The 26,037-nt window shown below is 46.3% G+C and overlaps 10 non-coding genes and 2 pseudogenes across 10 annotated transcripts; all 12 read left to right on the top strand.

Moving 5' to 3' along the window:
• The first annotated feature begins 1,098 nt into the window (after positions 1 to 1,098).
• On the top strand, positions 1,099 to 1,258 carry LOC130348707 (U2 spliceosomal RNA; annotated as a pseudogene).
• A 685-nt stretch (positions 1,259 to 1,943) lies between these two features.
• LOC130348702 (U2 spliceosomal RNA) lies at positions 1,944 to 2,124 on the top strand (annotated as a pseudogene).
• A 2,092-nt stretch (positions 2,125 to 4,216) lies between these two features.
• On the top strand, positions 4,217 to 4,407 carry LOC130348712 (U2 spliceosomal RNA). Its single transcript, XR_008886204.1, has one exon. It is a non-coding gene; the product is annotated as a U2 spliceosomal RNA (small nuclear RNA).
• Positions 4,408 to 6,489: 2,082 nt separating this feature from the next.
• On the top strand, positions 6,490 to 6,680 carry LOC130348711 (U2 spliceosomal RNA). The gene has a single exon (XR_008886203.1). It is a non-coding gene; the product is annotated as a U2 spliceosomal RNA (small nuclear RNA).
• A 2,092-nt stretch (positions 6,681 to 8,772) lies between these two features.
• LOC130348710 (U2 spliceosomal RNA) lies at positions 8,773 to 8,963 on the top strand. Its single transcript, XR_008886202.1, has one exon. It is a non-coding gene; the product is annotated as a U2 spliceosomal RNA (small nuclear RNA).
• A 2,088-nt stretch (positions 8,964 to 11,051) lies between these two features.
• LOC130348709 (U2 spliceosomal RNA) lies at positions 11,052 to 11,242 on the top strand. The gene has a single exon (XR_008886201.1). It is a non-coding gene; the product is annotated as a U2 spliceosomal RNA (small nuclear RNA).
• Positions 11,243 to 13,334: 2,092 nt separating this feature from the next.
• Positions 13,335 to 13,525, top strand: LOC130348697 (U2 spliceosomal RNA). Its single transcript, XR_008886195.1, has one exon. It is a non-coding gene; the product is annotated as a U2 spliceosomal RNA (small nuclear RNA).
• Positions 13,526 to 15,606: 2,081 nt separating this feature from the next.
• On the top strand, positions 15,607 to 15,797 carry LOC130348755 (U2 spliceosomal RNA). Its single transcript, XR_008886243.1, has one exon. It is a non-coding gene; the product is annotated as a U2 spliceosomal RNA (small nuclear RNA).
• A 2,088-nt stretch (positions 15,798 to 17,885) lies between these two features.
• LOC130348743 (U2 spliceosomal RNA) lies at positions 17,886 to 18,076 on the top strand. The gene has a single exon (XR_008886232.1). It is a non-coding gene; the product is annotated as a U2 spliceosomal RNA (small nuclear RNA).
• A 2,089-nt stretch (positions 18,077 to 20,165) lies between these two features.
• LOC130348731 (U2 spliceosomal RNA) lies at positions 20,166 to 20,356 on the top strand. Its single transcript, XR_008886221.1, has one exon. It is a non-coding gene; the product is annotated as a U2 spliceosomal RNA (small nuclear RNA).
• Positions 20,357 to 22,443: 2,087 nt separating this feature from the next.
• Positions 22,444 to 22,634, top strand: LOC130348719 (U2 spliceosomal RNA). The gene has a single exon (XR_008886210.1). It is a non-coding gene; the product is annotated as a U2 spliceosomal RNA (small nuclear RNA).
• A 2,087-nt stretch (positions 22,635 to 24,721) lies between these two features.
• Positions 24,722 to 24,912, top strand: LOC130348698 (U2 spliceosomal RNA). Its single transcript, XR_008886196.1, has one exon. It is a non-coding gene; the product is annotated as a U2 spliceosomal RNA (small nuclear RNA).
• The last annotated feature ends 1,125 nt before the right edge of the window (positions 24,913 to 26,037 follow it).

Here is a 26,037-nt window from a genome sequence, read left to right as displayed (position 1 = left end):
TTGAATAAGCATTGCTGCACTGATGGGGTATGCATTAGACGAAAAAAAAGAAGAAAAAGAAGAATAATACGCCCAGAAAAGAGGCGAAAAGGAGAAAAACGTAAAAAAACGTGAAAAAAAAGTAAGAGGAAGAGAAGGGAAAAAAAGGTGGAAATGGGTTTAAAAGTGATTTCGGCGGAGAAATATATATATATATATATATATATATATATATATATATATATATGCGCACACACACACATAGATATAAACGTATTCTCCGTTGAGATATTGCAGCCGCTGCTGTGTCCAGGCCCAGGAGCCTTAGCACTGTGCTGTGATGTCACTCAATACCACTGACATCACTAGGTGTAAACAACATCTCTCCTTTGCTGTGTATGTGACTATGGAGCTGTTTGGTGATGTCGTCTATTACGGCCTTCATAGAAGCAACAGGAGATTGTTGCATCCATCTTGAACCCTCAGAACTACAGTGCTATGATGTCACTCACTTCCACAGGCCTTGCAGAGTGTAAACAACAACAACCCAGCTTTGTTGTGTATGTAACCATAGGGATTTGTGATGTCACCTAGAACCTTCACAGCAGCGACAGCTTTATGAGGAGCATCAGCACTGCTCTGCCTGAGCAGAACCATCACCGCCATAGGTTGTCAAATAACCCGGATTTAACCCACACAGGTAAGTCCAATGGGGTGCAGGCATGTCCTCTATGCTTACAGCTTCCCGTGGGTGTTGGTTTGATACCGTTTGGGGACAGCCAAGGAGGCATCTGCAGGCAACAAAAGTAGGTGTGTGCTTGTGTGTGTGTTTCCTATGCAGATCCTAAGCCCAGTGTCACATGCAAGTAGGAGGAGTAAGAAGGGTTCCTGGCAAATCCGGGTTATGGATTGCATTTAAAAAGGCCCCGTGGGAGTGCAATGGGCCCCTGTCTTGCTGCTTAGCAATAATGGTATGGGTTTAGGTTCTGCTGTGTGTACTGGTGGTTGACTGCCCCCCAGCCCAGAGTGTGCATGGAAAATTGTCTGGCAGCCTCCCTGACAGCAAGCAGTGATAGTGCCCATGAAGGGGACCTTGTTGGGCCCGCCCCTTTCACGGTTATCGCTTCTCGGCCTTTTGGCTAAGATCAAGTGTAGTATCTGTTCTTATCAGTTTTCATGCTGGTGGGGATGGGTGCTGCATGGAGGATGCAGGTGTACCAGGGCTTTCCGGGGCTGGTTCTGAGGAATCAGCTCGACGGCTGCCCCGATGTGACCTGTTCCCTCCGGGTCTCGCCATGAGGCTGAGAGGGTCTAGAGCCGAGGTACTTTGTGCCTCGGGGAGTGGTGACCCCGAGGTGCCGAAACTCACTGGGAGAATAGGCTCACTGAGTTGAAGCACGGGCACCATAATCTCTTCACCTTGTGGCACTCACCTCTTGATTCCCGGCCTTCTGGCTAGGATCAGAGAAATTTTTATAGATCCGGCCGGATGTCCGGGCAGTATATCTGCACACATTCACTTATTTATTTCTTTTTTGTCTCACTGTGTCACTTTTTGCGTGTTGTGTGTTCACAGGATTTGTCAGGATGCGGTAGCCCTTCTGGGTGTCCCTCCTGGCGGTCTAGGGGAGGTGTGTGTGGCCATTAGGTTCCGCACCTCCCTGCAAACACCCCGGGTACTCCTGCTTTGGCAGGGTACCTACCGTAATCGGCTCTGCGGGCAGATACCTTGGCTAACGCCAAGGGGGATGCCGGGAGCATTTGTGGTCCCCTAGTAGCTTCGGCGAAAAGGGACATCGAACCTGGAACCTCGCAGGTACCTTTTGGTCCGGAGGCGAAGGGTAAGGTTTGTTGGGGGGCCTCTCTCCTATCGGAGAAGGGCTTGCGATAGACCGCATCCTTTGTGCACGTTTTTTTAGTGTAACACGTTTGCACTTTTTCTTGCACTTTGGGTGAATCGAAAGCACGTTCCTCGGCTTTAGATAAAAAAAATCTGTTCTTATCAGTTTAATATCTGATACGTCCCCTATCTGGGGACCATATATTAAATGGATTTTTGAGAACGGGGGCCGATTTCGAAGCTTGCTTCCGTCGCCCTATGCATTGACCCGATATGGCAGTATCTTCGGGTACAGTGCACCACCCCCTTACAGGGTTAAAAAGAAAGATTCCTACTTTCATTGCTACCTGCTTGCTGGCTAGCCAGCTAGCCAGCCCTGTGGGCCTTGCTGCTGCTGCAGCCAAAAAACAAAAGGTGGTGCTGCTGCTGCTTCTGCTGCTTCTGCTTCTGCTTGTGTCTGGCCCCTGTTGGAGCGTCCAGGCACAGGACTTCTGCTGCTGCTGACTAAATGGCCTCCTTAATTGGATCATTTGAGTAGCCAGCACACCTGTGCAGGTAGGGCATGACATGATAGGCAGCTGCCTTGATAGCGGGTGGGTGCTGAATGTTCCTAATTGACAAAATAAGATTAATGCTTATGAAGAAATATAAAATCTCATCCCTTCCCTAATATCGCGCCACACCCCTACCCCTTAATTCCCTGGTTGAACTTGATGGACATATGTCTTTTTTCGACCGTACTAACTATGTAACTATGTAACATAACATGGGGGGGGGGGGGGGGGTCTCCTGGCTGTTCACACAGGTGTGTCATTGCTGTACATTGACCATGCATTGCTTCTGTGGTATTGCAAAGGCAAAGACAAATGCTTCCAGCCATCCATTGCACTAATGGATTGGTCATCAGCTGGCTGTCTATGTCCCGCATCAATATAGACCAAAGTACAGAGGGTTAGGCTATGCTATTGTGCACCTACCTGATGCATCAGAAGGTGCGAGGCCCTTGCTAAATTCTGTGCACAGACTTTGAGATCTATGCTTTAGACTGTATCTAAACCTGCTCCAACATGGACTGACATTCTGGCCTACTTTCAGCCGATGCGACTTGTCTGTCGCTGAACAGTCGCTTTTTATGTATTCAGCACCTATGTATAATGTTGTAAAAATGCTCTAGAAGCTAAAGTCGCAGAAATGTCACACATATTTGGCCTGCAACTTTCTGTGCGACAAATTCAGACAGGAAAAATCAGTATAAATCCTTAGAAAATTATCCCCCAGTGTCTCCATCTGCTGGCGGTATTGAATAAGCATTGCTGCACTGATGGGGTATGCATTAGACGAAAAAAAAGAAGAAAAAGAAGAATAATACGCCCAGAAAAGAGGCGAAAAGGAGAAAAACGTAAAAAAACGTGAAAAAAAAGTAAGAGGAAGAGAAGGGAAAAAAAGGTGGAAATGGGTTTAAAAGTGATTTCGGCGGAGAAATATATATATATATATATATATATATATATATATATATATATATGCGCACACACACACATAGATATAAACGTATTCTCCGTTGAGATATTGCAGCCGCTGCTGTGTCCAGGCCCAGGAGCCTTAGCACTGTGCTGTGATGTCACTCAATACCACTGACATCACTAGGTGTAAACAACATCTCTCCTTTGCTGTGTATGTGACTATGGAGCTGTTTGGTGATGTCGTCTATTACGGCCTTCATAGAAGCAACAGGAGATTGTTGCATCCATCTTGAACCCTCAGAACTACAGTGCTATGATGTCACTCACTTCCACAGGCCTTGCAGAGTGTAAACAACAACAACCCAGCTTTGTTGTGTATGTAACCATAGGGATTTGTGATGTCACCTAGAACCTTCACAGCAGCGACAGCTTTATGAGGAGCATCAGCACTGCTCTGCCTGAGCAGAACCATCACCGCCATAGGTTGTCAAATAACCCGGATTTAACCCACACAGGTAAGTCCAATGGGGTGCAGGCATGTCCTCTATGCTTACAGCTTCCCGTGGGTGTTGGTTTGATACCGTTTGGGGACAGCCAAGGAGGCATCTGCAGGCAACAAAGGTAGGTGTGTGCTTGTGTGTGTGTTTCCTATGCAGATCCTAAGCCCAGTGTCACATGCAAGTAGGAGGAGTAAGAAGGGTTCCTGGCAAATCCGGGTTATGGATTGCATTTAAAAAGGCCCCGTGGGAGTGCAATGGGCCCCTGTCTTGCTGCTTAGCAATAATGGTATGGGTTTAGGTTCTGCTGTGTGTACTGGTGGTTGACTGCCCCCCAGCCCAGAGTGTGCATGGAAAATTGTCTGGCAGCCTCCCTGACAGCAAGCAGTGATAGTGCCCATGAAGGGGACCTTGTTGGGCCCGCCCCTTTCACGGTTATCGCTTCTCGGCCTTTTGGCTAAGATCAAGTGTAGTATCTGTTCTTATCAGTTTAATATCTGATACGTCCCCTATCTGGGGACCATATATTAAATGGATTTTTGAGAACGGGGGCCGATTTCGAAGCTTGCTTCCGTCGCCCTATGCATTGACCCGATATGGCAGTATCTTCGGGTACAGTGCACCACCCCCTTACAGGGTTAAAAAGAAAGATTCCTACTTTCATTGCTACCTGCTTGCTGGCTAGCCAGCTAGCCAGCCCTGTGGGCCTTGCTGCTGCTGCAGCCAAAAAACAAAAGGTGGTGCTGCTGCTGCTTCTGCTGCTTCTGCTTCTGCTTGTGTCTGGCCCCTGTTGGAGCGTCCAGGCACAGGACTTCTGCTGCTGCTGACTAAATGGCCTCCTTAATTGGATCATTTGAGTAGCCAGCACACCTGTGCAGGTAGGGCATGACATGATAGGCAGCTGCCTTGATAGCGGGTGGGTGCTGAATGTTCCTAATTGACAAAATAAGATTAATGCTTATGAAGAAATATAAAATCTCATCCCTTCCCCAATATCGCGCCACACCCCTACCCCTTAATTCCCTGGTTGAACTTGATGGACATATGTCTTTTTTCGACCGTACTAACTATGTAACTATGTAACATAACATGGGGGGGGGTCTCCTGGCTGTTCACACAGGTGTGTCATTGCTGTACATTGACCATGCATTGCTTCTGTGGTATTGCAAAGGCAAAGACAAATGCTTCCAGCCATCCATTGCACTAATGGATTGGTCATCAGCTGGCTGTCTATGTCCCGCATCAATATAGACCAAAGTACAGAGGGTTAGGCTATGCTATTGTGCACCTACCTGATGCATCAGAAGGTGCGAGGCCCTTGCTAAATTCTGTGCACAGACTTTGAGATCTATGCTTTAGACTGTATCTAAACCTGCTCCAACATGGACTGACATTCTGGCCTACTTTCAGCCGATGCGACTTGTCTGTCGCTGAACAGTCGCTTTTTATGTATTCAGCACCTATGTATAATGTTGTAAAAATGCTCTAGAAGCTAAAGTCGCAGAAATGTCACACATATTTGGCCTGCAACTTTCTGTGCGACAAATTCAGACAGGAAAAATCTGTATAAATCCTTAGAAAATTATCCCCCAGTGTCTCCATCTGCTGGCGGTATTGAATAAGCATTGCTGCACTGATGGGGTATGCATTAGACGAAAAAAAAGAAGAAAAAGAAGAATAATACGCCCAGAAAAGAGGCGAAAAGGAGAAAAACGTAAAAAAACGTGAAAAAAAAGTAAGAGGAAGAGAAGGGAAAAAAAGGTGGAAATGGGTTTAAAAGTGATTTCGGCGGAGAAATATATATATATATATATATATATATATATATATATATATATGCGCACACACACACATAGATATAAACGTATTCTCCGTTGAGATATTGCAGCCGCTGCTGTGTCCAGGCCCAGGAGCCTTAGCACTGTGCTGTGATGTCACTCAATACCACTGACATCACTAGGTGTAAACAACATCTCTCCTTTGCTGTGTATGTGACTATGGAGCTGTTTGGTGATGTCGTCTATTACGGCCTTCATAGAAGCAACAGGAGATTGTTGCATCCATCTTGAACCCTCAGAACTACAGTGCTATGATGTCACTCACTTCCACAGGCCTTGCAGAGTGTAAACAACAACAACCCAGCTTTGTTGTGTATGTAACCATAGGGATTTGTGATGTCACCTAGAACCTTCACAGCAGCGACAGCTTTATGAGGAGCATCAGCACTGCTCTGCCTGAGCAGAACCATCACCGCCATAGGTTGTCAAATAACCCGGATTTAACCCACACAGGTAAGTCCAATGGGGTGCAGGCATGTCCTCTATGCTTACAGCTTCCCGTGGGTGTTGGTTTGATACCGTTTGGGGACAGCCAAGGAGGCATCTGCAGGCAACAAAGGTAGGTGTGTGCTTGTGTGTGTGTTTCCTATGCAGATCCTAAGCCCAGTGTCACATGCAAGTAGGAGGAGTAAGAAGGGTTCCTGGCAAATCCGGGTTATGGATTGCATTTAAAAAGGCCCCGTGGGAGTGCAATGGGCCCCTGTCTTGCTGCTTAGCAATAATGGTATGGGTTTAGGTTCTGCTGTGTGTACTGGTGGTTGACTGCCCCCCAGCCCAGAGTGTGCATGGAAAATTGTCTGGCAGCCTCCCTGACAGCAAGCAGTGATAGTGCCCATGAAGGGGACCTTGTTGGGCCCGCCCCTTTCACGGTTATCGCTTCTCGGCCTTTTGGCTAAGATCAAGTGTAGTATCTGTTCTTATCAGTTTAATATCTGATACGTCCCCTATCTGGGGACCATATATTAAATGGATTTTTGAGAACGGGGGCCGATTTCGAAGCTTGCTTCCGTCGCCCTATGCATTGACCCGATATGGCAGTATCTTCGGGTACAGTGCACCACCCCCTTACAGGGTTAAAAAGAAAGATTCCTACTTTCATTGCTACCTGCTTGCTGGCTAGCCAGCTAGCCAGCCCTGTGGGCCTTGCTGCTGCTGCAGCCAAAAAACAAAAGGTGGTGCTGCTGCTTCTGCTGCTTCTGCTTCTGCTTGTGTCTGGCCCCTGTTGGAGCGTCCAGGCACAGGACTTCTGCTGCTGCTGACTAAATGGCCTCCTTAATTGGATCATTTGAGTAGCCAGCACACCTGTGCAGGTAGGGCATGACATGATAGGCAGCTGCCTTGATAGCGGGTGGGTGCTGAATGTTCCTAATTGACAAAATAAGATTAATGCTTATGAAGAAATATAAAATCTCATCCCTTCCCCAATATCGCGCCACACCCCTACCCCTTAATTCCCTGGTTGAACTTGATGGACATATGTCTTTTTTCGACCGTACTAACTATGTAACTATGTAACATAACATGGGGGGGGGGGTCTCCTGGCTGTTCACACAGGTGTGTCATTGCTGTACATTGACCATGCATTGCTTCTGTGGTATTGCAAAGGCAAAGACAAATGCTTCCAGCCATCCATTGCACTAATGGATTGGTCATCAGCTGGCTGTCTATGTCCCGCATCAATATAGACCAAAGTACAGAGGGTTAGGCTATGCTATTGTGCACCTACCTGATGCATCAGAAGGTGCGAGGCCCTTGCTAAATTCTGTGCACAGACTTTGAGATCTATACTTTAGACTGTATCTAAACCCGCTCCAACATGGACTGACATTCTGGCCTACTTTCAGCCGATGCGACTTGTCTGTCGCTGAACAGTCGCTTTTTATGTATTCAGCACCTATGTATAATGTTGTAAAAATGCTCTAGAAGCTAAAGTCGCAGAAATGTCACACATATTTGGCCTGCAACTTTCTGTGCGACAAATTCAGACAGGAAAAATCAGTATAAATCCTTAGAAAATTATCCCCCAGTGTCTCCATCTGCTGGCGGTATTGAATAAGCATTGCTGCACTGATGGGGTATGCATTAGACGAAAAAAAAGAAGAAAAAGAAGAATAATACGCCCAGAAAAGAGGCGAAAAGGAGAAAAACGTAAAAAAACGTGAAAAAAAAGTAAGAGGAAGAGAAGGGAAAAAAAAGGTGGACATGGGTTTAAAAGTGATTTCGGCGGAGAAATATATATATATATATATATATATATATATATATATATATATATATATATATGCGCACACACACACATAGATATAAACGTATTCTCCGTTGAGATATTGCAGCCGCTGCTGTGTCCAGGCCCAGGAGCCTTAGCACTGTGCTGTGATGTCACTCAATACCACTGACATCACTAGGTGTAAACAACATCTCTCCTTTGCTGTGTATGTGACTATGGAGCTGTTTGGTGATGTCGTCTATTACGGCCTTCATAGAAGCAACAGGAGATTGTTGCATCCATCTTGAACCCTCAGAACTACAGTGCTATGATGTCACTCACTTCCACAGGCCTTGCAGAGTGTAAACAACAACAACCCAGCTTTGTTGTGTATGTAACCATAGGGATTTGTGATGTCACCTAGAACCTTCACAGCAGCGACAGCTTTATGAGGAGCATCAGCACTGCTCTGCCTGAGCAGAACCATCACCGCCATAGGTTGTCAAATAACCCGGATTTAACCCACACAGGTAAGTCCAATGGGGTGCAGGCATGTCCTCTATGCTTACAGCTTCCCGTGGGTGTTGGTTTGATACCGTTTGGGGACAGCCAAGGAGGCATCTGCAGGCAACAAAGGTAGGTGTGTGCTTGTGTGTGTGTTTCCTATGCAGATCCTAAGCCCAGTGTCACATGCAAGTAGGAGGAGTAAGAAGGGTTCCTGGCAAATCCGGGTTATGGATTGCATTTAAAAAGGCCCCGTGGGAGTGCAATGGGCCCCTGTCTTGCTGCTTAGCAATAATGGTATGGGTTTAGGTTCTGCTGTGTGTACTGGTGGTTGACTGCCCCCCAGCCCAGAGTGTGCATGGAAAATTGTCTGGCAGCCTCCCTGACAGCAAGCAGTGATAGTGCCCATGAAGGGGACCTTGTTGGGCCCGCCCCTTTCACGGTTATCGCTTCTCGGCCTTTTGGCTAAGATCAAGTGTAGTATCTGTTCTTATCAGTTTAATATCTGATACGTCCCCTATCTGGGGACCATATATTAAATGGATTTTTGAGAACGGGGGCCGATTTCGAAGCTTGCTTCCGTCGCCCTATGCATTGACCCGATATGGCAGTATCTTCGGGTACAGTGCACCACCCCCTTACAGGGTTAAAAAGAAAGATTCCTACTTTCATTGCTACCTGCTTGCTGGCTAGCCAGCTAGCCAGCCCTGTGGGCCTTGCTGCTGCTGCAGCCAAAAAACAAAAGGTGGTGCTGCTGCTGCTTCTGCTGCTTCTGCTTCTGCTTGTGTCTGGCCCCTGTTGGAGCGTCCAGGCACAGGACTTCTGCTGCTGCTGACTAAATGGCCTCCTTAATTGGATCATTTGAGTAGCCAGCACACCTGTGCAGGTAGGGCATGACATGATAGGCAGCTGCCTTGATAGCGGGTGGGTGCTGAATGTTCCTAATTGACAAAATAAGATTAATGCTTATGAAGAAATATAAAATCTCATCCCTTCCCCAATATCGCGCCACACCCCTACCCCTTAATTCCCTGGTTGAACTTGATGGACATATGTCTTTTTTCGACCGTACTAACTATGTAACTATGTAACATAACATGGGGGGGGGGGGGGGGTTTCCTGGCTGTTCACACAGGTGTGTCATTGCTGTACATTGACCATGCATTGCTTCTGTGGTATTGCAAAGGCAAAGACAAATGCTTCCAGCCATCCATTGCACTAATGGATTGGTCATCAGCTGGCTGTCTATGTCCCGCATCAATATAGACCAAAGTACAGAGGGTTAGGCTATGCTATTGTGCACCTACCTGATGCATCAGAAGGTGCGAGGCCCTTGCTAAATTCTGTGCACAGACTTTGAGATCTATGCTTTAGACTGTATCTAAACCTGCTCCAACATGGACTGACATTCTGGCCTACTTTCAGCCGATGCGACTTGTCTGTCGCTGAACAGTCGCTTTTTATGTATTCAGCACCTATGTATAATGTTGTAAAAATGCTCTAGAAGCTAAAGTCGCAGAAATGTCACACATATTTGGCCTGCAACTTTCTGTGCGACAAATTCAGACAGGAAAAATCAGTATAAATCCTTAGAAAATTATCCCCCAGTGTCTCCATCTGCTGGCGGTATTGAATAAGCATTGCTGCACTGATGGGGTATGCATTAGACGAAAAAAAAGAAGAAAAAGAAGAATAATATGCCCAGAAAAGAGGCGAAAAGGAGAAAAACGTAAAAAAACGTGAAAAAAAAGTAAGAGGAAGAGAAGGGAAAAAAAGGTGGAAATGGGTTTAAAAGTGATTTCGGCGGAGAAATATATATATATATATATATATATATATATATATATATGCGCACACACACACATAGATATAAACGTATTCTCCGTTGAGATATTGCAGCCGCTGCTGTGTCCAGGCCCAGGAGCCTTAGCACTGTGCTGTGATGTCACTCAATACCACTGACATCACTAGGTGTAAACAACATCTCTCCTTTGCTGTGTATGTGACTATGGAGCTGTTTGGTGATGTCGTCTATTATGGCCTTCATAGAAGCAACAGGAGATTGTTGCATCCATCTAGAACCCTCAGAACTACAGTGCTATGATGTCACTCACTTCCACAGGCCTTGCAGAGTGTAAACAACAACAACCCAGCTTTGTTGTGTATGTAACCATAGGGATTTGTGATGTCACCTAGAACCTTCACAGCAGCGACAGCTTTATGAGGAGCATCAGCACTGCTCTGCCTGAGCAGAACCATCACCGCCATAGGTTGTCAAATAACCCGGATTTAACCCACACAGGTAAGTCCAATGGGGTGCAGGCATGTCCTCTATGCTTACAGCTTCCCGTGGGTGTTGGTTTGATACCGTTTGGGGGACAGCCAAGGAGGCATCTGCAGGCAACAAAGGTAGGTGTGTGCTTGTGTGTGTGTTTCCTATGCAGATCCTAAGCCCAGTGTCACATGCAAGTAGGAGGAGTAAGAAGGGTTCCTGGCAAATCCGGGTTATGGATTGCATTTAAAAAAGGCCCCGTGGGAGTGGCAATGGGCCCCTGTCTTGCTGCTTAGCAATAATGGTATGGGTTTAGGTTCTGCTGTGTGTACTGGTGGTTGACTGCCCCCCAGCCCAGAGTGTGCATGGAAAATTGTCTGGCAGCCTCCCTGACAGCAAGCAGTGATAGTGCCCATGAAGGGGACCTTGTTGGGCCCGCCCCTTTCACGGTTATCGCTTCTCGGCCTTTTGGCTAAGATCAAGTGTAGTATCTGTTCTTATCAGTTTAATATCTGATACGTCCCCTATCTGGGGACCATATATTAAATGGATTTTTGAGAACGGGGGCCGATTTCGAAGCTTGCTTCCGTCGCCCTATGCATTGACCCGATATGGCAGTATCTTCGGGTACAGTGCACCACCCCCTTACAGGGTTAAAAAGAAAGATTCCTACTTTCATTGCTACCTGCTTGCTGGCTAGCCAGCTAGCCAGCCCTGTGGGCCTTGCTGCTGCTGCAGCCAAAAAACAAAAGGTGGTGCTGCTGCTGCTTCTGCTGCTTCTGCTTCTGCTTGTGTCTGGCCCCTGTTGGAGCGTCCAGGCACAGGACTTCTGCTGCTGCTGACTAAATGGCCTCCTTAATTGGATCATTTGAGTAGCCAGCACACCTGTGCAGGTAGGGCATGACATGATAGGCAGCTGCCTTGATAGCGGGTGGGTGCTGAATGTTCCTAATTGACAAAATAAGATTAATGCTTATGAAGAAATATAAAATCTCATCCCTTCCCCAATATCGCGCCACACCCCTACCCCTTAATTCCCTGGTTGAACTTGATGGACATATGTCTTTTTTCGACCGTACTAACTATGTAACTATGTAACATAACATGGGGGGGGGGGGGTCTCCTGGCTGTTCACACAGGTGTGTCATTGCTGTACATTGACCATGCATTGCTTCTGTGGTATTGCAAAGGCAAAGACAAATGCTTCCAGCCATCCATTGCACTAATGGATTGGTCATCAGCTGGCTGTCTATGTCCCGCATCAATATAGACCAAAGTACAGAGGGTTAGGCTATGCTATTGTGCACCTACCTGATGCATCAGAAGGTGCGAGGCCCTTGCTAAATTCTGTGCACAGACTTTGAGATCTATGCTTTAGACTGTATCTAAACCTGCTCCAACATGGACTGACATTCTGGCCTACTTTCAGCCGATGCGACTTGTCTGTCGCTGAACAGTCGCTTTTTATGTATTCAGCACCTATGTATAATGTTGTAAAAATGCTCTAGAAGCTAAAGTCGCAGAAATGTCACACATATTTGGCCTGCAACTTTCTGTGCGACAAATTCAGACAGGAAAAATCAGTATAAATCCTTAGAAAATTATCCCCCAGTGTCTCCATCTGCTGGCGGTATTGAATAAGCATTGCTGCACTGATGGGGTATGCATTAGACGAAAAAAAAGAAGAAAAAGAAGAATAATACGCCCAGAAAAGAGGCGAAAAGGAGAAAAACGTAAAAAAACGTGAAAAAAAAGTAAGAGGAAGAGAAGGGAAAAAAAGGTGGAAATGGGTTTAAAAGTGATTTCGGCGGAGAAATATATATATATATATATATATATATATATATATATATATATATATATGCGCACACACACACATAGATATAAACGTATTCTCCGTTGAGATATTGCAGCCGCTGCTGTGTCCAGGCCCAGGAGCCTTAGCACTGTGCTGTGATGTCACTCAATACCACTGACATCACTAGGTGTAAACAACATCTCTCCTTTGCTGTGTATGTGACTATGGAGCTGTTTGGTGATGTCGTCTATTACGGCCTTCATAGAAGCAACAGGAGATTGTTGCATCCATCTTGAACCCTCAGAACTACAGTGCTATGATGTCACTCACTTCCACAGGCCTTGCAGAGTGTAAACAACAACAACCCAGCTTTGTTGTGTATGTAACCATAGGGATTTGTGATGTCACCTAGAACCTTCACAGCAGCGACAGCTTTATGAGGAGCATCAGCACTGCTCTGCCTGAGCAGAACCATCACCGCCATAGGTTGTCAAATAACCCGGATTTAACCCACACAGGTAAGTCCAATGGGGTGCAGGCATGTCCTCTATGCTTACAGCTTCCCGTGGGTGTTGGTTTGATACCGTTTGGGGACAGCCAAGGAGGCATCTGCAGGCAACAAAGGTAGGTGTGTGCTTGTGTGTGTGTTTCCTATGCAGATCCTAAGCCCAGTGTCACATGCAAGTAGGAGGAGTAAGAAGGGTTCCTGGCAAATCCGGGTTATGGATTGCATTTAAAAAGGCCCCGTGGGAGTGCAATGGGCCCCTGTCTTGCTGCTTAGCAATAATGGTATGGGTTTAGGTTCTGCTGTGTGTACTGGTGGTTGACTGCCCCCCAGCCCAGAGTGTGCATGGAAAATTGTCTGGCAGCCTCCCTGACAGCAAGCAGTGATAGTGCCCATGAAGGGGACCTTGTTGGGCCCGCCCCTTTCACGGTTATCGCTTCTCGGCCTTTTGGCTAAGATCAAGTGTAGTATCTGTTCTTATCAGTTTAATATCTGATACGTCCCCTATCTGGGGACCATATATTAAATGGATTTTTGAGAACGGGGGCCGATTTCGAAGCTTGCTTCCGTCGCCCTATGCATTGACCCGATATGGCAGTATCTTCGGGTACAGTGCACCACCCCCTTACAGGGTTAAAAAGAAAGATTCCTACTTTCATTGCTACCTGCTTGCTGGCTAGCCAGCTAGCCAGCCCTGTGGGCCTTGCTGCTGCTGCAGCCAAAAAACAAAAGGTGGTGCTGCTGCTGCTTCTGCTGCTTCTGCTTCTGCTTGTGTCTGGCCCCTGTTGGAGCGTCCAGGCACAGGACTTCTGCTGCTGCTGACTAAATGGCCTCCTTAATTGGATCATTTGAGTAGCCAGCACACCTGTGCAGGTAGGGCATGACATGATAGGCAGCTGCCTTGATAGCGGGTGGGTGCTGAATGTTCCTAATTGACAAAATAAGATTAATGCTTATGAAGAAATATAAAATCTCATCCCTTCCCCAATATCGCGCCACACCCCTACCCCTTAATTCCCTGGTTGAACTTGATGGACATATGTCTTTTTTCGACCGTACTAACTATGTAACTATGTAACATAACATGGGGGGGGGGGGTCTCCTGGCTGTTCACACAGGTGTGTCATTGCTGTACATTGACCATGCATTGCTTCTGTGGTATTGCAAAGGCAAAGACAAATGCTTCCAGCCATCCATTGCACTAATGGATTGGTCATCAGCTGGCTGTCTATGTCCCGCATCAATATAGACCAAAGTACAGAGGGTTAGGCTATGCTATTGTGCACCTACCTGATGCATCAGAAGGTGCGAGGCCCTTGCTAAATTCTGTGCACAGACTTTGAGATCTATGCTTTAGACTGTATCTAAACCTGCTCCAACATGGACTGACATTCTGGCCTACTTTCAGCCGATGCGACTTGTCTGTCGCTGAACAGTCGCTTTTTATGTATTCAGCACCTATGTATAATGTTGTAAAAATGCTCTAGAAGCTAAAGTCGCAGAAATGTCACACATATTTGGCCTGCAACTTTCTGTGCGACAAATTCAGACAGGAAAAATCAGTATAAATCCTTAGAAAATTATCCCCCAGTGTCTCCATCTGCTGGCGGTATTGAATAAGCATTGCTGCACTGATGGGGTATGCATTAGACGAAAAAAAAGAAGAAAAAGAAGAATAATACGCCCAGAAAAGAGGCGAAAAGGAGAAAAACGTAAAAAAACGTGAAAAAAAAGTAAGAGGAAGAGAAGGGAAAAAAAGGTGGAAATGGGTTTAAAAGTGATTTCGGCGGAGAAATATATATATATATATATATATATATATATATATATATGCGCACACACACACATAGATATAAACGTATTCTCCGTTGAGATATTGCAGCCGCTGCTGTGTCCAGGCCCAGGAGCCTTAGCACTGTGCTGTGATGTCACTCAATACCACTGACATCACTAGGTGTAAACAACATCTCTCCTTTGCTGTGTATGTGACTATGGAGCTGTTTGGTGATGTCGTCTATTACGGCCTTCATAGAAGCAACAGGAGATTGTTGCATCCATCTTGAACCCTCAGAACTACAGTGCTATGATGTCACTCACTTCCACAGGCCTTGCAGAGTGTAAACAACAACAACCCAGCTTTGTTGTGTATGTAACCATAGGGATTTGTGATGTCACCTAGAACCTTCACAGCAGCGACAGCTTTATGAGGAGCATCAGCACTGCTCTGCCTGAGCAGAACCATCACCGCCATAGGTTGTCAAATAACCCGGATTTAACCCACACAGGTAAGTCCAATGGGGTGCAGGCATGTCCTCTATGCTTACAGCTTCCCGTGGGTGTTGGTTTGATACCGTTTGGGGACAGCCAAGGAGGCATCTGCAGGCAACAAAGGTAGGTGTGTGCTTGTGTGTGTGTTTCCTATGCAGATCCTAAGCCCAGTGTCACATGCAAGTAGGAGGAGTAAGAAGGGTTCCTGGCAAATCCGGGTTATGGATTGCATTTAAAAAGGCCCCGTGGGAGTGCAATGGGCCCCTGTCTTGCTGCTTAGCAATAATGGTATGGGTTTAGGTTCTGCTGTGTGTACTGGTGGTTGACTGCCCCCCAGCCCAGAGTGTGCATGGAAAATTGTCTGGCAGCCTCCCTGACAGCAAGCAGTGATAGTGCCCATGAAGGGGACCTTGTTGGGCCCGCCCCTTTCACGGTTATCGCTTCTCGGCCTTTTGGCTAAGATCAAGTGTAGTATCTGTTCTTATCAGTTTAATATCTGATACGTCCCCTATCTGGGGACCATATATTAAATGGATTTTTGAGAACGGGGGCCGATTTCGAAGCTTGCTTCCGTCGCCCTATGCATTGACCCGATATGGCAGTATCTTCGGGTACAGTGCACCACCCCCTTACAGGGTTAAAAAGAAAGATTCCTACTTTCATTGCTACCTGCTTGCTGGCTAGCCAGCTAGCCAGCCCTGTGGGCCTTGCTGCTGCTGCAGCCAAAAAACAAAAGGTGGTGCTGCTGCTGCTTCTGCTGCTTCTGCTTCTGCTTGTGTCTGGCCCCTGTTGGAGCGTCCAGGCACAGGACTTCTGCTGCTGCTGACTAAATGGCCTCCTTAATTGGATCATTTGAGTAGCCAGCACACCTGTGCAGGTAGGGCATGACATGATAGGCAGCTGCCTTGATAGCGGGTGGGTGCTGAATGTTCCTAATTGACAAAATAAGATTAATGCTTATGAAGAAATATAAAATCTCATCCCTTCCCCAATATCGCGCCACACCCCTACCCCTTAATTCCCTGGTTGAACTTGATGGACATATGTCTTTTTTTGACCGTACTAACTATGTAACTATGTAACATAACATGGGGGGGTCTCCTGGCTGTTCACACAGGTGTGTCATTGCTGTACATTGACCATGCATTGCTTCTGTGGTATTGCAAAGGCAAAGACAAATGCTTCCAGCCATCCATTGCACTAATGGATTGGTCATCAGCTGGCTGTCTATGTCCCGCATCAATATAGACCAAAGTACAGAGGGTTAGGCTATGCTATTGTGCACCTACCTGATGCATCAGAAGGTGCGAGGCCCTTGCTAAATTCTGTGCACAGACTTTGAGATCTATGCTTTAGACTGTATCTAAACCTGCTCCAACATGGACTGACATTCTGGCCTACTTTCAGCCGATGCGACTTGTCTGTCGCTGAACAGTCGCTTTTTATGTATTCAGCACCTATGTATAATGTTGTAAAAATGCTCTAGAAGCTAAAGTCGCAGAAATGTCACACATATTTGGCCTGCAACTTTCTGTGCGACAAATTCAGACAGGAAAAATCAGTATAAATCCTTAGAAAATTATCCCCCAGTGTCTCCATCTGCTGGCGGTATTGAATAAGCATTGCTGCACTGATGGGGTATGCATTAGACGAAAAAAAAGAAGAAAAAGAAGAATAATACGCCCAGAAAAGAGGCGAAAAGGAGAAAAACGTAAAAAAACGTGAAAAAAAAGTAAGATTAAGAGAAGGGAAAAAAAGGTGGAAATGGGTTTAAAAGTGATTTCGGCGGAGAAATATATATATATATATATATATATATATATATATATATATATATATATATGCGCACACACACACATAGATATAAACGTATTCTCCGTTGAGATATTGCAGCCGCTGCTGTGTCCAGGCCCAGGAGCCTTAGCACTGTGCTGTGATGTCACTCAATACCACTGACATCACTAGGTGTAAACAACATCTCTCCTTTGCTGTGTATGTGACTATGGAGCTGTTTGGTGATGTCGTCTATTACGGCCTTCATAGAAGCAACAGGAGATTGTTGCATCCATCTTGAACCCTCAGAACTACAGTGCTATGATGTCACTCACTTCCACAGGCCTTGCAGAGTGTAAACAACAACAACCCAGCTTTGTTGTGTATGTAACCAAAGGGATTTGTGATGTCACCTAGAACCTTCACAGCAGCGACAGCTTTATGAGGAGCATCAGCACTGCTCTGCCTGAGCAGAACCATCACCGCCATAGGTTGTCAAATAACCCGGATTTAACCCACACAGGTAAGTCCAATGGGGTGCAGGCATGTCCTCTATGCTTACAGCTTCCCGTGGGTGTTGGTTTGATACCGTTTGGGGACAGCCAAGGAGGCATCTGCAGGCAACAAAGGTAGGTGTGTGCTTGTGTGTGTGTTTCCTATGCAGATCCTAAGCCCAGTGTCACATGCAAGTAGGAGGAGTAAGAAGGGTTCCTGGCAAATCCGGGTTATGGATTGCATTTAAAAAGGCCCCGTGGGAGTGCAATGGGCCCCTGTCTTGCTGCTTAGCAATAATGGTATGGGTTTAGGTTCTGCTGTGTGTACTGGTGGTTGACTGCCCCCCAGCCCAGAGTGTGCATGGAAAATTGTCTGGCAGCCTCCCTGACAGCAAGCAGTGATAGTGCCCATGAAGGGGACCTTGTTGGGCCCGCCCCTTTCACGGTTATCGCTTCTCGGCCTTTTGGCTAAGATCAAGTGTAGTATCTGTTCTTATCAGTTTAATATCTGATACGTCCCCTATCTGGGGACCATATATTAAATGGATTTTTGAGAACGGGGGCCGATTTCGAAGCTTGCTTCCGTCGCCCTATGCATTGACCCGATATGGCAGTATCTTCGGGTACAGTGCACCACCCCCTTACAGGGTTAAAAAGAAAGATTCCTACTTTCATTGCTACCTGCTTGCTGGCTAGCCAGCTAGCCAGCCCTGTGGGCCTTGCTGCTGCTGCAGCCAAAAAACAAAAGGTGGTGCTGCTGCTGCTTCTGCTGCTTCTGCTTCTGCTTGCGTCTGGCCCCTGTTGGAGCGTCCAGGCACAGGACTTCTGCTGCTGCTGACTAAATGGCCTCCTTAATTGGATCATTTGAGTAGCCAGCACACCTGTGCAGGTAGGGCATGACATGATAGGCAGCTGCCTTGATAGCGGGTGGGTGCTGAATGTTCCTAATTGACAAAATAAGATTAATGCTTATGAAGAAATATAAAATCTCATCCCTTCCCTAATATCGCGCCACACCCCTACCCCTTAATTCCCTGGTTGAACTTGATGGACATATGTCTTTTTTCGACCGTACTAACTATGTAACTATGTAACATAACATGGGGGGGGGGGGGGGGTCTCCTGGCTGTTCACACAGGTGTGTCATTGCTGTACATTGACCATGCATTGCTTCTGTGGTATTGCAAAGGCAAAGACAAATGCTTCCAGCCATCCATTGCACTAATGGATTGGTCATCAGCTGGCTGTCTATGTCCCGCATCAATATAGACCAAAGTACAGAGGGTTAGGCTATGCTATTGTGCACCTACCTGATGCATCAGAAGGTGCGAGGCCCTTGCTAAATTCTGTGCACAGACTTTGAGATCTATGCTTTAGACTGTATCTAAACCTGCTCCAACATGGACTGACATTCTGGCCTACTTTCAGCCGATGCGACTTGTCTGTCGCTGAACAGTCGCTTTTTATGTATTCAGCACCTATGTATAATGTTGTAAAAATGCTCTAGAAGCTAAAGTCGCAGAAATGTCACACATATTTGGCCTGCAACTTTCTGTGCGACAAATTCAGACAGGAAAAATCAGTATAAATCCTTAGAAAATTATCCCCCAGTGTCTCCATCTGCTGGCGGTATTGAATAAGCATTGCTGCACTGATGGGGTATGCATTAGACGAAAAAAAAGAAGAAAAAGAAGAATAATACGCCCAGAAAAGAGGCGAAAAGGAGAAAAACGTAAAAAAACGTGAAAAAAAAGTAAGAGGAAGAGAAGGGAAAAAAAGGTGGAAATGGGTTTAAAAGTGATTTCGGCGGAGAAATATATATATATATATATATATATATATATATATATATATATGCGCACACACACACATAGATATAAACGTATTCTCCGTTGAGATATTGCAGCCGCTGCTGTGTCCAGGCCCAGGAGCCTTAGCACTGTGCTGTGATGTCACTCAATACCACTGACATCACTAGGTGTAAACAACATCTCTCCTTTGCTGTGTATGTGACTATGGAGCTGTTTGGTGATGTCGTCTATTACGGCCTTCATAGAAGCAACAGGAGATTGTTGCATCCATCTTGAACCCTCAGAACTACAGTGCTATGATGTCACTCACTTCCACAGGCCTTGCAGAGTGTAAACAACAACAACCCAGCTTTGTTGTGTATGTAACCATAGGGATTTGTGATGTCACCTAGAACCTTCACAGCAGCGACAGCTTTATGAGGAGCATCAGCACTGCTCTGCCTGAGCAGAACCATCACCGCCATAGGTTGTCAAATAACCCGGATTTAACCCACACAGGTAAGTCCAATGGGGTGCAGGCATGTCCTCTATGCTTACAGCTTCCCGTGGGTGTTGGTTTGATACCGTTTGGGGACAGCCAAGGAGGCATCTGCAGGCAACAAAGGTAGGTGTGTGCTTGTGTGTGTGTTTCCTATGCAGATCCTAAGCCCAGTGTCACATGCAAGTAGGAGGAGTAAGAAGGGTTCCTGGCAAATCCGGGTTATGGATTGCATTTAAAAAGGCCCCGTGGGAGTGCAATGGGCCCCTGTCTTGCTGCTTAGCAATAATGGTATGGGTTTAGGTTCTGCTGTGTGTACTGGTGGTTGACTGCCCCCCAGCCCAGAGTGTGCATGGAAAATTGTCTGGCAGCCTCCCTGACAGCAAGCAGTGATAGTGCCCATGAAGGGGACCTTGTTGGGCCCGCCCCTTTCACGGTTATCGCTTCTCGGCCTTTTGGCTAAGATCAAGTGTAGTATCTGTTCTTATCAGTTTAATATCTGATACGTCCCCTATCTGGGGACCATATATTAAATGGATTTTTGAGAACGGGGGCCGATTTCGAAGCTTGCTTCCGTCGCCCTATGCATTGACCCGATATGGCAGTATCTTCGGGTACAGTGCACCACCCCCTTACAGGGTTAAAAAGAAAGATTCCTACTTTCATTGCTACCTGCTTGCTGGCTAGCCAGCTAGCCAGCCCTGTGGGCCTTGCTGCTGCTGCAGCCAAAAAACAAAAGGTGGTGCTGCTGCTGCTTCTGCTGCTTCTGCTTCTGCTTGTGTCTGGCCCCTGTTGGAGCGTCCAGGCACAGGACTTCTGCTGCTGCTGACTAAATGGCCTCCTTAATTGGATCATTTGAGTAGCCAGCACACCTGTGCAGGTAGGGCATGACATGATAGGCAGCTGCCTTGATAGCGGGTGGGTGCTGAATGTTCCTAATTGACAAAATAAGATTAATGCTTATGAAGAAATATAAAATCTCATCCCTTCCCCAATATCGCGCCACACCCCTACCCCTTAATTCCCTGGTTGAACTTGATGGACATATGTCTTTTTTCGACCGTACTAACTATGTAACTATGTAACATAACATGGGGGGGGGGGGGGGGGGGGGGTCTCCTGGCTGTTCACACAGGTGTGTCATTGCTGTACATTGACCATGCATTGCTTCTGTGGTATTGCAAAGGCAAAGACAAATGCTTCCAGCCATCCATTGCACTAATGGATTGGTCATCAGCTGGCTGTCTATGTCCCGCATCAATATAGACCAAAGTACAGAGGGTTAGGCTATGCTATTGTGCACCTACCTGATGCATCAGAAGGTGCGAGGCCCTTGCTAAATTCTGTGCACAGACTTTGAGATCTATGCTTTAGACTGTATCTAAACCTGCTCCAACATGGACTGACATTCTGGCCTACTTTCAGCCGATGCGACTTGTCTGTCGCTGAACAGTCGCTTTTTATGTATTCAGCACCTATGTATAATGTTGTAAAAATGCTCTAGAAGCTAAAGTCGCAGAAATGTCACACATATTTGGCCTGCAACTTTCTGTGCGACAAATTCAGACAGGAAAAATCAGTATAAATCCTTAGAAAATTATCCCCCAGTGTCTCCATCTGCTGGCGGTATTGAATAAGCATTGCTGCACTGATGGGGTATGCATTAGACGAAAAAAAAGAAGAAAAAGAAGAATAATACGCCCAGAAAAGAGGCGAAAAGGAGAAAAACGTAAAAAAACGTGAAAAAAAAGTAAGAGGAAGAGAAGGGAAAAAAAGGTGGAAATGGGTTTAAAAGTGATTTCGGCGGAGAAATATATATATATATATATATATATATATATATATGCGCACACACACACATAGATATAAACGTATTCTCCGTTGAGATATTGCAGCCGCTGCTGTGTCCAGGCCCAGGAGCCTTAGCACTGTGCTGTGATGTCACTCAATACCACTGACATCACTAGGTGTAAACAACATCTCTCCTTTGCTGTGTATGTGACTATGGAGCTGTTTGGTGATGTCGTCTATTACGGCCTTCATAGAAGCAACAGGAGATTGTTGCATCCATCTTGAACCCTCAGAACTACAGTGCTATGATGTCACTCACTTCCACAGGCCTTGCAGAGTGTAAACAACAACAACCCAGCTTTGTTGTGTATGTAACCATAGGGATTTGTGATGTCACCTAGAACCTTCACAGCAGCGACAGCTTTATGAGGAGCATCAGCACTGCTCTGCCTGAGCAGAACCATCACCGCCATAGGTTGTCAAATAACCCGGATTTAACCCACACAGGTAAGTCCAATGGGGTGCAGGCATGTCCTCTATGCTTACAGCTTCCCGTGGGTGTTGGTTTGATACCGTTTGGGGACAGCCAAGGAGGCATCTGCAGGCAACAAAGGTAGGTGTGTGCTTGTGTGTGTGTTTCCTATGCAGATCCTAAGCCCAGTGTCACATGCAAGTAGGAGGAGTAAGAAGGGTTCCTGGCAAATCCGGGTTATGGATTGCATTTAAAAAGGCCCCGTGGGAGTGCAATGGGCCCCTGTCTTGCTGCTTAGCAATAATGGTATGGGTTTAGGTTCTGCTGTTTGTACTGGTGGTTGACTGCCCCCCAGCCCAGAGTGTGCATGGAAAATTGTCTGGCAGCCTCCCTGACAGCAAGCAGTGATAGTGCCCATGAAGGGGACCTTGTTGGGCCCGCCCCTTTCACGGTTATCGCTTCTCGGCCTTTTGGCTAAGATCAAGTGTAGTATCTGTTCTTATCAGTTTAATATCTGATACGTCCCCTATCTGGGGACCATATATTAAATGGATTTTTGAGAACGGGGGCCGATTTCGAAGCTTGCTTCCGTCGCCCTATGCATTGACCCGATATGGCAGTATCTTCGGGTACAGTGCACCACCCCCTTACAGGGTTAAAAAGAAAGATTCCTACTTTCATTGCTACCTGCTTGCTGGCTAGCCAGCTAGCCAGCCCTGTGGGCCTTGCTGCTGCTGCAGCCAAAAAACAAAAGGTGGTGCTGCTGCTGCTTCTGCTGCTTCTGCTTCTGCTTGTGTCTGGCCCCTGTTGGAGCGTCCAGGCACAGGACTTCTGCTGCTGCTGACTAAATGGCCTCCTTAATTGGATCATTTGAGTAGCCAGCACACCTGTGCAGGTAGGGCATGACATGATAGGCAGCTGCCTTGATAGCGGGTGGGTGCTGAATGTTCCTAATTGACAAAATAAGATTAATGCTTATGAAGAAATATAAAATCTCATCCCTTCCCCAATATCGCGCCACACCCCTACCCCTTAATTCCCTGGTTGAACTTGATGGACATATGTCTTTTTTTGACCGTACTAACTATGTAACTATGTAACATAACATGGGGGGGTCTCCTGGCTGTTCACACAGGTGTGTCATTGCTGTACATTGACCATGCATTGCTTCTGTGGTATTGCAAAGGCAAAGACAAATGCTTCCAGCCATCCATTGCACTAATGGATTGGTCATCAGCTGGCTGTCTATGTCCCGCATCAATATAGACCAAAGTACAGAGGGTTAGGCTATGCTATTGTGCACCTACCTGATGCATCAGAAGGTGCGAGGCCCTTGCTAAATTCTGTGCACAGACTTTGAGATCTATGCTTTAGACTGTATCTAAACCTGCTCCAACATGGACTGACATTCTGGCCTACTTTCAGCCGATGCGACTTGTCTGTCGCTGAACAGTCGCTTTTTATGTATTCAGCACCTATGTATAATGTTGTAAAAATGCTCTAGAAGCTAAAGTCGCAGAAATGTCACACATATTTGGCCTGCAACTTTCTGTGCGACAAATTCAGACAGGAAAAATCAGTATAAATCCTTAGAAAATTATCCCCCAGTGTCTCCATCTGCTGGCGGTATTGAATAAGCATTGCTGCACTGATGGGGTATGCATTAGACGAAAAAAAAGAAGAAAAAGAAGAATAATACGCCCAGAAAAGAGGCGAAAAGGAGAAAAACGTAAAAAAACGTGAAAAAAAAGTAAGAGGAAGAGAAGGGAAAAAAAGGTGGAAATGGGTTTAAAAGTGATTTCGGCGGAGAAATATATATATATATATATATATATATATATATATATATATATATATGCGCACACACACACATAGATATAAACGTATTCTCCGTTGAGATATTGCAGCCGCTGCTGTGTCCAGGCCCAGGAGCCTTAGCACTGTGCTGTGATGTCACTCAATACCACTGACATCACTAGGTGTAAACAACATCTCTCCTTTGCTGTGTATGTGACTATGGAGCTGTTTGGTGATGTCGTCTATTACGGCCTTCATAGAAGCAACAGGAGATTGTTGCATCCATCTTGAACCCTCAGAACTACAGTGCTATGATGTCACTCACTTCCACAGGCCTTGCAGAGTGTAAACAACAACAACCCAGCTTTGTTGTGTATGTAACCATAGGGATTTGTGATGTCACCTAGAACCTTCACAGCAGCGACAGCTTTATGAGGAGCATCAGCACTGCTCTGCCTGAGCAGAACCATCACCGCCATAGGTTGTCAAATAACCCGGATTTAACCCACACAGGTAAGTCCAATGGGGTGCAGGCATGTCCTCTATGCTTACAGCTTCCCGTGGGTGTTGGTTTGATACCGTTTGGGGACAGCCAAGGAGGCATCTGCAGGCAAACAAAGGTAGGTGTGTGCTTGTGTGTGTGTTTCCTATGCAGATCCTAAGCCCAGTGTCACATGCAAGTAGGAGGAGTAAGAAGGGTTCCTGGCAAATCCGGGTTATGGATTGCATTTAAAAAGGCCCCCGTGGAGTGCAATGGGCCCCTGTCTTGCTGCTTAGCAATAATGGTATGGGTTTAGGTTCTTGCTGTGTGTACTGGTGGTTGACTGCCCCCCAGCCCAGAGTGTGCATGGAAAATTGTCTGGCAGCCTCCCTGACAGCAAGCAGTGATAGTGCCCATGAAGGGGACCTTGTTGGGCCCCGCCCCTTTCACGGTTATCGCTTCTCGGCCTTTTGGCTAAGATCAAGTGTAGTATCTGTTCATATCAGTTTAATATCTGATACGTCCCCTATCTGGGGACCATATATTAAATGGATTTTTGAGAACGGGGGCCGATTTCGAAGCTTGCTTCCGTCGCCCTATGCATTGACCCGATATGGCAGTATCTTCGGGTACAGTGCACCACCCCCTTACAGGGTTAAAAAGAAAGATTCCTACTTTCATTGCTACCTGCTTGCTGGCTAGCCAGCTAGCCAGCCCTGTGGGCCTTGCTGCTGCTGCAGCCAAAAAACAAAAGGTGGTTGCTGCTGCTGCTTCTGCTGCTTCTGCTTGTGTCTGGCCCCTGTTGGAGCGTCCAGGCACAGGACTTCTGCTGCTGCTGACTAAATGGCCTCCTTAATTGGATCATTTGAGTAGCCAGCACACCTGTGCAGGTAGGGCATGACATGATAGGCAGCTGCCTTGATAGCGGTGGGTGCTGAATGTTCCTAATTGACAAAATAAGATTAATGCTTATGAAGAAATATAAAATCTCATCCCTTCCCCAATATCGCGCCACACCCCTACCCCTTAATTCCCTGGTTGAACTTGATGGACATATGTCTTTTTTCGACCGTACTAACTATGTAACTATGTAACATAACATGGGGGGGGGGGGAGGGTCTCCTGGCTGTTCACACAGGTGTGTCATTGCTGTACATTGACCATGCATTGCTTCTGTGGTATTGCAAAGGCAAAGACAAATGCTTCCAGCCATCCATTGCACTAATGGATTGGTCATCAGCTGGCTGTCTATGTCCCGCATCAATATAGACCAAAGTACAGAGGGTTAGGCTATGCTATTGTGCACCTACCTGATGCATCAGAAGGTGCGAGGCCCTTGCTAAATTCTGTGCACAGACTTTGAGATCTATGCTTTAGACTGTATCTAAACCTGCTCCAACATGGACTGACATTCTGGCCTACTTTCAGCCGATGCGACTTGTCTGTCGCTGAACAGTCGCTTTTTATGTATTCAGCACCTATGTATAATGTTGTAAAAATGCTCTAGAAGCTAAAGTCGCAGAAATGTCACACATATTTGGCCTGCAACTTTCTGTGCGACAAATTCAGACAGGAAAAATCAGTATAAATCCTTAGAAAATTATCCCCCAGTGTCTCCATCTGCTGGCGGTATTGAATAAGCATTGCTGCACTGATGGGGTATGCATTAGACGAAAAAAAAGAAGAAAAAGAAGAATAATACGCCCAGAAAAGAGTCGAAAAGGAGAAAAACGTAAAAAAAACGTGAAAAAAAAGTAAGAGGAAGAGAAA

Source organism: Hyla sarda, unplaced genomic scaffold (genome assembly GCF_029499605.1).
Source record: "Hyla sarda isolate aHylSar1 unplaced genomic scaffold, aHylSar1.hap1 scaffold_886, whole genome shotgun sequence".
Classification (NCBI taxonomy): domain Eukaryota; kingdom Metazoa; phylum Chordata; class Amphibia; order Anura; family Hylidae; genus Hyla; species Hyla sarda.
This window is presented reverse-complemented; position numbering and strand designations above follow the sequence as displayed.